At 48.2% G+C, this 12,318-nt stretch overlaps 1 pseudogene; it reads right to left on the minus strand.

Moving 5' to 3' along the window:
• Positions 1–4,205: 4,205 nt before the first annotated feature.
• On the minus strand, positions 4,206–9,206 carry LOC119165444 (heat shock cognate 71 kDa protein-like; annotated as a pseudogene).
• Positions 9,207–12,318: the final 3,112 nt, after the last annotated feature.

The raw sequence follows: 12,318 nt of genomic DNA on the forward strand, positions 1-12,318 counted from the left end.
GATTTTAAATAAAGTGAATTTATGCCTCAGCTTAACATTCTAATCGTTTTGTTGCCTTTAGAACGCATAGGGTCTCGCAAACATTCCAGTGGCTAAATCCCTTTTCAGTTGGTCCAAAGGAGAGGACCACCGGATTTAGAGCCAACCTACACAGAGGTTCTTCTAACAGTCTCTTCCTTTGGTTTGTGTATAACCCAGACCAGACCTGTGTAGATAAAAGTTCAGGGGGGGACCTCGGCATCTTAGTCTCGTAATTGATATCTCCGCTGTTCTAGAGGAGCACCATCGATTTTTCCAAGGGTACTTAAGATGAGAAAAATCCGATGTTGCCAAGCGAGATTTTTCAAACGGATCTGACATGAAAAATTTTTCAAAGCGTGCCACGGCGATAAATGCTAGCGTCGGCAATATAGAAATTATGGAATAATTATGTGAGGCCACAGCGAGTGCATCTGCATATTCATTGAGGGTTAAACCTTTATGCCCTGGTATCCACACCAAGCGAATTAGTTGTAAATGTCTTGGGGCAAGGTCGTAAAATACTTTTAAAGCATTGGACATATTAGGCATAGTTAATGAACTACACACAGACAAGCAGTCTGAAAGAATAATAGCATCTGTTACTGATTGAGGTAATTTTCGTAACGCTAAGAGAATTGCCAGCAATTCCGCTTCATAAATAGGTGTGAAATCAGGTAAACGAATAGAAAAAGACTAATCCAACACTAAAGATGCAATTCCGACGCCTGCCTTCTCTTCGCGAACTGAAGCATCAGTTGCTATTACAATCTTTGTGTCTAATCTTGCCAGGTGGTCTTTCAAAATGGCATTTAGATATCTACTAGGAAAATTTTTGCAATTATTAGGAAAAATATTGTCAAATTCTATTTTCATTGTTTGAATAGGTGTTCTTAGTACACGTACTTCACGAAGGTTAACATGTAATGTTTCCAAGAGCTTCTGTACGACGATGACTTGTGGACACTTTAATCTAGACCACTGTTGGTTAATGTGTGAGGTAGAAGAGTCGCCACCATTGTCCGGATTTGCGAATGGTGAATGCTCTGCCCTACAGCGGTCATCGTCTTCAACATCCCTTTTTATTCATCAGCCACAGATACAGCTCTCACATTGCCTGGGCTGGGCAGAGGCTTTTCTTTAGTGCCAAAACTAAGGAAACTTGCGAGTGACAACTCATGCCGCGAGCCTGGTGCCAGGGGCAGCATAGAGATGCAGACTGAGGAGCTAAGCACTTCCATGCTGAATCCAAGTGAAGACAGTGATGAGGACGCATGCTTTACTCCTACTCTAGTTGGCACCCCACCTGCAGCTCAGGCGGACAAGAACAGACAATGCCTGGGGCGGTTTGCTGAGACCAACGTCAATGACGCCGGTGGTGGATGACACCAAGTCCAAATATCGCCTCATAACCAAGCAGAGGTGTGTCGATACCCTGCACCGCGTTGAGTTTCTGTTCAATGGTGCGAGAACACCAGGTCAAAGTTACAGAAAACGTACCCATGAAGTAGAGTCTGTTGCGTCCCTGTCCAATAAGTTGCTCGCCTCCTGGCGGGTCAAGCGAAGCAGGGAATCCCTCGAAGGTTGGAGGAACAACAGACAAATCGGCCCCCGAGTCCACTTTGAAGCGAAGAGTGCGTCCGTTGACTTCAACGCTGACGAAACGATGAAGTTCGTGGGAGGCATTTACTGCGAGCAGCTGAATGTGGCTGTGACGCTTCTTCCTTAAACGGCAAACTGCATCGAAGTGTCCTCTTTTATGGCATAAGTTGCATGTAGCTTTCCTGGCAGGGCAATTCTTCGCATAACATGAGGGTGCCAGCAAACCACAGGAGTCGCAGGTAACGTTCGACGAGACGCGATCCTGGTTAACCTCTGAACGAGAGGAGCGTTGAGACGCGTCTGAGCTGGTGCGGCCACTCGCTCGCTCAGGCACCGTGCACTGACCAGAGTGAGCTGCGTTGCTCACACTGCCCCGTCTCGAAGTCTTTGACATTCGCCGTTAGGGGCACGCTGAAAATACACGCGTGCGCGCGTACCCCATGCATCCCGGCCACAATCCGCCGACGGATGCAAGGCGCGAGACGCACGCGTCGCGTTCCATTCTTCACCGACGCCGTCTCAAGGTTGCTTTTTTTATCCGCTAGACTATGTTCTCGGCGCTGCAGTTAGACTGGAAAACTGTACTGAACGTTGCCGACAGGCTTTGCATGTGAACTGCGAGCCTGTTTTTCCTTTTCAGCATCATCAGGCTGGCGAGCTTGAGTCAGCGCATCTCTATCTTCGAGAGGCGGCACAGCTGGTTCTACAGGCGCGAGTCCGGTAGACCCGCAACAGAACAGTCGCGCACTAGACGATCCTCGACCGTGAGAGGATAGTTGCATTCCTTGAACATGTTCTTGAGCACGGTGTAGAACGCATCAACAGTCTCGCCACACAGCTGGTTGCGTTTGTGAAACCAGTTGGACTCGTAGAGTTCATTGACCCGGTGAACAAAGTATCCACTGAATTTTCTTTGACTGCTTGAGGCGTATGCTTCCGTGTCAGTCTTGAGAGATGACAAAATAACCCGAGCTTGAGGACCCATGCAGTAGAGCAAGGTGCGGACCTTTGTTTCTTCGGCAGCAGACGCTAAGCCTGACGCGAAGGAGAAGTCTTCGAACGGCTGAATTCATGCTCGACTCTGACCTGCATTGTCAAAGTCGAACGGCAGCGGAGAGCGAAGGGAAACGCAGGCGCCCAGCAGAAGAGCTTGGGGTCTCAGAATCTGGCATCCAAGTGGTGGTGGTAGTGGTTAGAATGAAGAGGAAAAAGGCACCTAATTTCTGTCTGCCTTCAGGCGACACGGCGCAGTGCCTTATAGGGGTGGGGGGAAGGAGGAATAAAAAGAATAGAAGAAAAATAGACGGAGAAGAAGACAGCCAAGCGAGAGAAAAAAAGAAGGAGATAGGAAAGTGGGGATCCGGTCGAAGCAGTCCAATGGCGGGGTGCCACAATGCGAGAGCTGCACGGCGTCAGGAGACCGCGGAGGGCGAACCAGTCGGCGGGAGCTACGCTGATGTCGGAGATCGCGAGGGCACAACCGTCCAGCTTGAAATCCTGCGAGCGAACCCATCCAAGTGGCAGGATCCCGCTTCTGACACCACATGTCGAGACGCTCTGCTGGGAAGGGTAAGCGCAGCCCCAGAGAACGCTTACGCAGCCCTCCGCCAGAGGCCACCGTACGCTCCGAAGTCACGTTCGACCCCCCCCCCTCCCCCCCTGTTTATTCTCCTCATTCCAACTCCTTACATAACGTGAGGGCACCAGTTGTGAGCTACTACCCCAACTTGTTGAAAAAAAAACATGTTGGAAATGTTGGAAATAAATAAATCATTCAATTTATTACCCATCCTCTACACTCTTGCTCCAGTTTTACGTCAAGTGACTGATCCCCTAAAATAGGTTGTTAGAACCGCCTTCCCACCAAGACGTCGTCGTCGACGATAATCTTGTGTCTTAAGACACAAGATTATGGAGTATTCCAGTGCCAGAATATTTATTTTCACTGAGCCGTATCGGAGACAACTGACGAGGAAAGTGGGTCAGTACGGACGTGCCGATTTCTGGCGAACTTATGAGCATGCCACCGCCATCTCGGTTTCACAGCAATTTTTTCGGCATGGGTGCATCATGAACAGTGAGCAGAACTCCTGTATCTCCTTTTATCTTCACCTGTATGCATAGGCGTGCGCACGCGGGGGGGGGGGGGGGAGGGAGTGGGGCGACTGACCCCTCTGGCCACCTAAGAGGGCGGGGAGGCGCAATGTCAGCCCTATACACTGAGTAATAGGAAGAGGGCGATGTGACTCTAGCGGGGGGGGGGGGGGGGGCGCAAAATCAGCACCATATATTGACTTCGCCCCCTCTAAAGCGGAAACATGCGCATGCCTTTGTCTGTATGTCCACCGCCACCGAGTTCTGGTATGTATGTGGTTCTGTGTCGGTCCCAGGATGCTCTTGAAGAGGTTCGGGCACAGCTATTCGAACTGGGCGCGCGTGATCCTGGTGTAGAGATTGGTACCATCGAAGAGGGCGTCAATCCCGATGCTTGTCTCCGTGGTGGAGGAAAGGATGAGTTTGGCCCGCTCAGCCGCCGTTCGCAGTCGATGCATGGCACGTGCCTTATTGGATATGTTTATGTCGAACTATCGCTGGATCTCGCCGTTATTGTAGTCGATAAGGTCGAACGCGTGCGAGTTCTTGATGGACAGAAGGGAAACGTCGAACGTGCCAGCGCCGAGGTCGACATTGAGAACGAGATCATTGCTGGTTACCTTGTCCAGGCCGTAGGCCAGGACAGCGGCAGTCGGTTTGCTCTGTATCTTGGACACGAGCGGCGATAGTTCAGGCGTCCTTGGTTGCCTGTCGGCGCGAATTGAAGCAGGCCGGCATGGTGACGCATGTGCGAACCCACACATGGCCGATATCTCCTCCGGATTAAACACTTTCTCCTCGCGTTTGTAGGTCACCTTAATCTTCAGCTCACTGTTGTCATTGATGAGGGTACAGGACAAGCGCTTAAGGTCATTCTGGAGCTCGAGTTCGTCGAAGGTACGCCCGGTGAGTCGCTTCGAGCTGAACACGGTCTCCAGATTCAAGGCAGCGTGCGCCTTGGCCGGGTCGCCGATGAGTCGCTCGGTCTCGGTGTAAGGTGACGTAACTGGGAGTCGTCCGGTTGCCCTGGTCGTTGGCGATAAACTCATCTTCCCCGTGCTGGAGGATGCCCAAGCATGAGTAAGTGGGGCCAAAGTTGATACCAACGGCAGGCTCTTTCGTATTGACAGTGATTGCAGCAATGGAACTGCAGCTACTCTGGGATCCACTGCTAGTTAGCTGTGCTGGCGTCGCCCCGCCGTGGTGGTCTAGTGGCTAAGGTACTCGGCTGTTGACCCACAGGTCGCTGGAATTCTGGCTGCGGTGGCTGCATTTCCGATGGAGGCGGAAATGTTGTAGGCCCACGTGTTCAGATTTGGGCGCACGTTAAAGAACCCCAGGTGGTCGAAATTTCCGGAGCCCTCCACTACGGCGTCTCTCATAATCATATGGAGGTTTCGGGACGTTAAATCCCACATATCAATCAATCATACCCACTCTGAAGGATGTGTTTTTCAGAAGAAGTGTTTGACAATTTAGAGTACTCGGTACTCTACTATGGGAGAGCTCAAAGCCATCCGTCTCTAGGGCCATACACTTGGTGATGCCGCATCGTCAAAAATCATTGATAATTGTATTTAGAAAAAAGTTCATTCAATCGTGAGACGCAACAAACCCATGAAACGAGCGTCTATATAACAAAAGTGTCCAAGTCCGTAGGGTGTCCCTAACGCACGTTACTGATGACTACAATTGTACTATGGGAGAGCACAAAGCCGTCCTGACACAATAATGTTTAGAGAATAATGCTGAAGATTTTAAATGCTTTTATAAACCTTACGAAGTTTGATTGATCGATTTCTTTTTTTATCCGGCGCGAACCACCATGGATGATCAGCCATAAAACGAGCGGTGCCTTGCTATATTCAACAATGGAGTCGACCGGGCACTTCGTCTTTTTGAAACCAGTAGGATCCAGACAGTGGGCATTTACCTTTTACAGTACATAAGTGTCCTTTGGACACTATCGCAATAAGTATCGGGGGTGCAGGGTGAAAGAAAAAGACCGGTACATGAAAACGAGGTGATCATCATCAAGATACTATCAAATGCTACCTACTACAAAATAAAGAAAAAAATGGCAGCATATCCACGGAGTGAATGATGGAGGGTGGGGAGAAGCATTCGTACGTCCATGCGTCCATCCGCCTGTCCGTGCGTACGTCTGTTCGTGCGTCCGTCCCTGCGTTCATCCATGCATCCGCCCCTGCGTCCGTTCATGCGTCCATCCATGCATCTGTCTGTGTGTCCATTCGTCCATCTATTCAACACTCCAAGTACCACCATCTCGCATCTTTTCATCGTATATTCCCCATATAGAAGCATCGCCATCCAGCGGACATTCCAAAGACTAAACGAAAGGTGGCACACGCGCACTTTCTTACGGCTTGCGCTTCGGGTCTACTTCCCACCTTTAAATACCTCGAGTTCATGGTATATACTAGTTCACTGTATCCATGGCACTGCGGCCCAATGCTCACTAAATCTTTCTGAAACCAAGGAGGTTACGCCCAGCTATTATAACGTAGCAACCTTTTCATGTCAGATAGTGCTCAATGTTCATGCCAATGGCTGCTAATGAGAAATGAGAGACAGGAGAATTCGGCTTTTACTTTCTTACGGCTTGCGCTTCGTATCTACTTCCCACCTTTAACCACCTCGAGTTCATTCATGGTATATACTAGTTCATTGTATTCATGGCACTACGGCTCAACGCTCGCTAAATATTCCTAAAACTAAGGAGGTTACACCAAGCGAGTATAACGTAGCTACCCTTTCTTGTCAGATAGTTCTCAATGGACATTGCAATGGCTGCTAATTGGGATTGCAGCGTGCGCGTTAACTAAAAGCCGAACGCTCCTGTCTCTCATTCCCCATTAGCAGCCATTGGCATGCACATTGAGCACTATTTTTTATTGTTCAACAACGCACAGACGAAATCTCTCACCGGCACCACCTTGGAGGTGAAAATGTTATACTCGTTACACACTACAACGGCTACGAGGGACAAACAGGTGTTTCTATAAGGAGCTTCGCCCCTAAAAAGCATTTACTTCGCGCAACGTGTAGCCGAAATTATTGCCTTGAATTAAACACATACGTGATGAAAGCTGCCATATGGGCATCACTGGTGATCCAAATCGCTTTTATGACAGTCGCTATTTTAGAAATGAAATGAGAAATACAAGACATATATTCAAACAAATATGGTGAAGTGGTTACGCTCCAGACCAAGAAAGTTTCATTTGCAGATTTATAATAAACTTTTCCAGCTGGAAAGGTTCCTGAATCAATAATTCAGCTATTGGCACAACTGAGCTCGAAGTTGACGATGAATAGCCTCCTGGAAGATGGCCGAATTAAAAGTAGGAAGTTTCAAAGTTGCAGCTGAATGCGACTTTCTTTTGCCTGGCGCTGAGGCAATTTTACTCCAATGATGAGATTTAGCAGCAGCGTGTTTGTGACAAATGACATAAATACGTTGAGAGTACTTAATGGTACAAAAAGCAACCACCAGACCTGCTTCACAAAAGTTAGAGGTAGGTTATCGTAGCTCGTAGAGCACCTTTGGTGCTCAATTTAGGCGGTGTAACGAGAAATGTAACGAGGCTGCGTAAGATCGGTGTGGTATAATAGTAAGAATGCTGACGCCAGTGCTCCAATGCGATAACAACAATATGGGCACTCCGGGCTAGTTTCTACCATCGGCGTCAGCGTCATGTCTCGCATATGTATATATGTGTAGTCCAGTGCAACTTTAGAAGTCGGCGACATTTTCTCCTGAAAGGGTGATGCACCAAAGCCTGCACCAATGGGCGCGCACTGCAGACTGACGTCATGAGCCTCACGGTGACTCCGGAGGATGTTGCCTTGGTGCATGAGTGGTACTACGTCTTTGGTCACGGAAGTGATTGGCTGCCACACTTCTGTCGTTTGGGCGGGGCCTCTCCAGTGCGCTGCGTCAGCCAATTCGGCCACGGAGCCTGCGTCCTTCAAAATGCTCACGGCGAACTATCCCTGGCGGTACGCTAAGCTCGGAGTTGTTTCAGTGTATCCTCTTTATCACCGGCTCAACGGTGCGAAGTGCGCGCTTTGAAAATCTTCGCCCCGCTCGTTGCGTTGAGCGTGCGCCTCCTATACACTAGTACTGTACATGCACTTTGCCCTACAGGATGTGGTCACACGTGTGCGTATGCTCATCTAGTAATGGGGTGGTTTGTAACATAGAGTTTCCCACAATACTTACTAGAGGGAACTCTGGCGCTAGTGTCTATGGGAGTTGCAACGCACGGCGCTTCAACGAGCATGGAAATGATGGGTAGTACACACATTTGTCTAATTTTCGTACTTCTGTCCTGCTTCTGGCTCCGCGTGTGTTCGTGTGGCTTGGAGCTGTTTTTTCACGAAAACATAAATGAGCAAATGTTCACCGTTTGCGCTTCACAACCTTATTCTTTTAAGCTTACTATTTTGAATAAAGTCCTTAAGTTCAAAAGGGTTCGTTTTTTCTTTCAAAACAAAACCGTAACCAGTAATAAACGAAGCGGCAAGTACGGTTCACCGCCCGCAAGTACGAAGACTAGGCAAATGTGTGTACTACCCATCATTCCCATGGTCGCTGAACGATCGCAGCGCCAGAATGCCCTCTAGTTATTTTTGGGAAACTCTATGGTTTGTAAGCCACGTGCTTTCACCGAGACGCTCGCGTAAAATTTTCGCCGCAAAGTTTGCGTAACTCCGCAAATTTACGGTGCGCCCGAAGGTCACTTCGCTCGCTGCACCGACCGCGTTTGCGAAAGGAGCGCACTGCTCCGAGACAAAGAAGTAACAACAGTGGCAGTGGTTAGTTGACGCTTGTCCGGTGCATACTTTTGGAATCGTTGCATTCCTCCTCCTTAGTGCTTGAGCAGCGCGCTTCGAGAGCCGAGCTGTGACAGTTGTTAGTTCGCGCTCGTCCTGTGTGCTGTGCGTCCTGTGTGGCCTATAGCGGCGTGCTGCACGTTTCGCGCTGGTTGTCGTTCTTCGTGTGACATTCCAATATTTCACCATCGTTGAGTTCCGAAAATTATAGGAAACTCTTCAGTTGCTATCCCATGCATTGCTTCGCCCTTGCGGCGCAAGTGATGCTTCTTTATTTCTTTTCAGATCATGTCTGCCACTTTGCTGCGTCGTACACGGAACTCTGAAGGCTACCGTTTCGCTTGCCTTCTTGTTTCACTACGCAGCTTGAGTTTCGCTAGGATATGCATATGTTAAAAAAAAACACGCGTATCTGACATGAACAGCAGTAAAGAGACGCATCGAACCAGAGAAAATACGATGGTGACCGTGCAACAACGTTTCGTTCATTCATACCACCCTTCATCCCTCTTTCCTTCCCCTTTCCCTTATCCCCTGTGTAGAGTAGCAGGCTAGAGCGAACTAGCTCAGGCCGACCTCTCTGCCTTCTAATAAATTCTCTCTCTCTCCCTACCAACGATACGAGCATCCATGGCTAAACCTCTCACAAGTGCTGTCGATCGGCGCAGGACATGCAAGATTGGGCGGAAACCTTGGCGAAAGCTTTTTAACATTCCCACAAGGTTGCGACCTTGACTAGAGTAGTAAAGCCTATTCTAGAACGCACCGACGCGAGCACCAGTGATAACGCTGGGATGTACGAAGCCAAACGCATAAATGCCCGACGCGTGTTTCTCTGATGGTCATCAGATTAGCTGCGATGATCACTCTGACCAGTACAGAATCGTACTTCAACGTTGACTTGCTTGTAGCGAGTGTTGCTTGACAGGACACCAGTTCGCCTAATTAATTATAATCTTATCGGTTTGATCATTATATGCTTCCCCATACTAAACGCGTGACTATATGCAGAGTGTGTCCAGAAATTAATTGGGCTAAATGTTAAAAAAAGAAGATATTTACAATTTAGGCACATCGACCAAATCGTCTTTGAAGTATGCCCAGTCTGCGCCAGCGCCGCGTTTCCAGCTACGCTGTAAAACCCCGAGGGCTCCCTGGAACGCAGAACCTGGAATGCTATTAAGCTCCCTCGTCACGGCCCCTTGAATGGCCCGATCAACACCACGGTCTGGGCCAAGCCATGATCCCCGTCCGTTGATGAGCCTTTTCAATCGAGGGAAGAGGAAGAAGTTTAAACTAGCGGCAGCTTGATCAACGCAACTAAAAGATTACCATGCTAATGAACCCCTACCTTTTCATATCTTTAGTTTATACTTCGTAGTTATGTCTTTCAAAAAAAAAAAAGATGGTTTGACCGCTTGCTCAGCAAACATTTTTGCATTTGGTAGTATTATTTTATGCTACTTTTTCAGATTGGCTTAATTTTCATTTTAGTTTCATTTAAGCATCCTGCCGACCGGTTCTTGGCCCATCCCCCTTTGTGGGTAAGCGCCATCCATCAGAGGTCATCAGCATCAGCATCGGCTGTGAGGTGACTGGGAAATCTGTTTAGATCTCCTAGGGTGGGCATGGGCCCGAAGATGATTATCAACATCTACATCTCAGTGGTGCCATGTTTGGTCAGGAAGCCCATAACAGCAAAGGTGGTGTGGGTCGGCGCTTTGTCGTGACGTTTAGGGGCGAAGGTCCTAAAGCCGTGAGTCTGTCCCTCTTAGCCCTCGGTACGTGACTGCCTAGTTCAATGACTCACTCAGCAGGTCGCAACGGACGAATAGATGGATGGATGTACTTATAGAGAGACAGAAGAATAGACAGACAGACAGACAGACAGACAGACAGACAGACAGACAGACAGACAGACAGACAGACAGACAGACAGACAGACAGACAGACAGACAGACGGACAGACAGACAGACAGACAGACAGACAGACGGACAGACAGACAGACAGACAGACAGACAGACAAACAGACGGACGGACGGACGGACGGACGGATGGACGGATGATTCATGGCTTACCGATAAAACCTTCAGAAGCTTCGCCCCACTCGTCATTACCTTCGTGTATATGCTGTAAGTTTTTTTTTCCTGTTGAAGGGATTCTTGACCGACTCGTATTCAACTCTCTTTCGCGTATCGCGAAACAATTTGTTGCACTCGGAAATGTTGATAGGCTTATGGTATCACTACCGTAAGCAGTCTTGGTATATCATAAGTCTCACTCATTGTGCATTGAGTTCGGCGGTGAACGTCATGGCTCAACGCTACTTTAATAAACGATACATTGTTGAGTTTACAAGGCACACTGAAAGGGGTACAGCTTAAATTCTATAGACACTCCTTGAACGCTAAGGGACGACTGGCGACTGGTACGCTGATGGCTAAAAACCTCCCCTTCCCCACCACCACCACACAACTTGCACAGTAACGTTCTCTCTCCATCACGTTTTCGCAGGAGAAAATCATTCCTACAACTTTCCGCAGAAAGCCTGAATATACGAGGCGCTTTTTTTTCCATATAGCCAAGCCGGGTTCAACAGAAGCTCAATAAAGGGGCAGTTTTTGCTACAGACAATAGGCCTGGGTTTACTGGTGGGCCCATGCTGCCAAAATGCCTCGAATCTACATTGTGGCTAAAATCTGTATAGCTTGCGTGTGTCTGCGTTCAGGATTAAAATATTGATTTTGGCTCTCACAGGCTCGGACATCTTACATGGACTTGAATTAGCTCGCAAGAGAAGTCCAAATCACAGGGAATGATTGATACAGCACTATTTTGCGACAAATCAAACACTATCATTGAGTTTCCCTTGGTGCCGTTCTTTGTTGTACGGGTGTGATGACGATAATCAGACTTGTAGAGCAAATCGTCCTTACGTGCAAAAGGCATACCATCCTGGACTATCAAAGCATTTTCTTGTTCTTACCATCTAGTGAAGGCTTCAAAGAAATTCACATCTTTTATTTTTAAACGTTCTCATGGTAAAAATTCACATTGAAGAATACGTGTAAATGTTTTTTTTTTATCAGAGAGTATTCCTGTGCCTAGAGTCAGATGTGTAATGGCGGAGATCATAGCATTGCGTAAACGCAAAAGTCAGATTTCTTTACGTATACGGTCCTGCAGCTTCTGCGTTAAAGAGCACGTCTCGAGCTAACACGATATGTGCAATTCCCGCGGCGCGCACATCTCCGAAGGCGTATTGCATGACGCGTTTTCCTTATGTTCTTACTTCGCTGTTCACGGAAAAACTCGGCGCATTAAATTGACTCGGGTGTCTCTCGGACACACGCACGCCTTTGTGCACGCACGTTCGACTGGGAACCCCGGCCCACGTTCAGATTTGGTTGCCCTCCTTGTAAGCACACGTAGATCCGTCAAGTGCGTTGATAGTCATCGGGAACAGGCGCCTCTGCTATTGCACTGATAACTCGTAAAAGTATGGACGCATCCTCAGTCATCAGGATGAAGGTGAGTGGTGTCCGAACAAGAATTAGAAATAAACTGTTGTAGCACCGAAAGGCGGGCGAGTTGGAACTTATCCAGCGCTTGTCCTGATTCCTTCTCTTGTGTGTTTCCTTTTGTGCGCTGCCCACTATGGATAAGAATTAGAAGTTGTCCCCATTATCAGTGTATTTAGTTATGAGCATCTACCGTCGATCTGTAGTTATCTCTGACTTTCT

The sequence above is a fragment of the Rhipicephalus microplus genome, chromosome 8, assembly GCF_043290135.1.
Source record: "Rhipicephalus microplus isolate Deutch F79 chromosome 8, USDA_Rmic, whole genome shotgun sequence".
Taxonomy (NCBI): domain Eukaryota; kingdom Metazoa; phylum Arthropoda; class Arachnida; order Ixodida; family Ixodidae; genus Rhipicephalus; species Rhipicephalus microplus.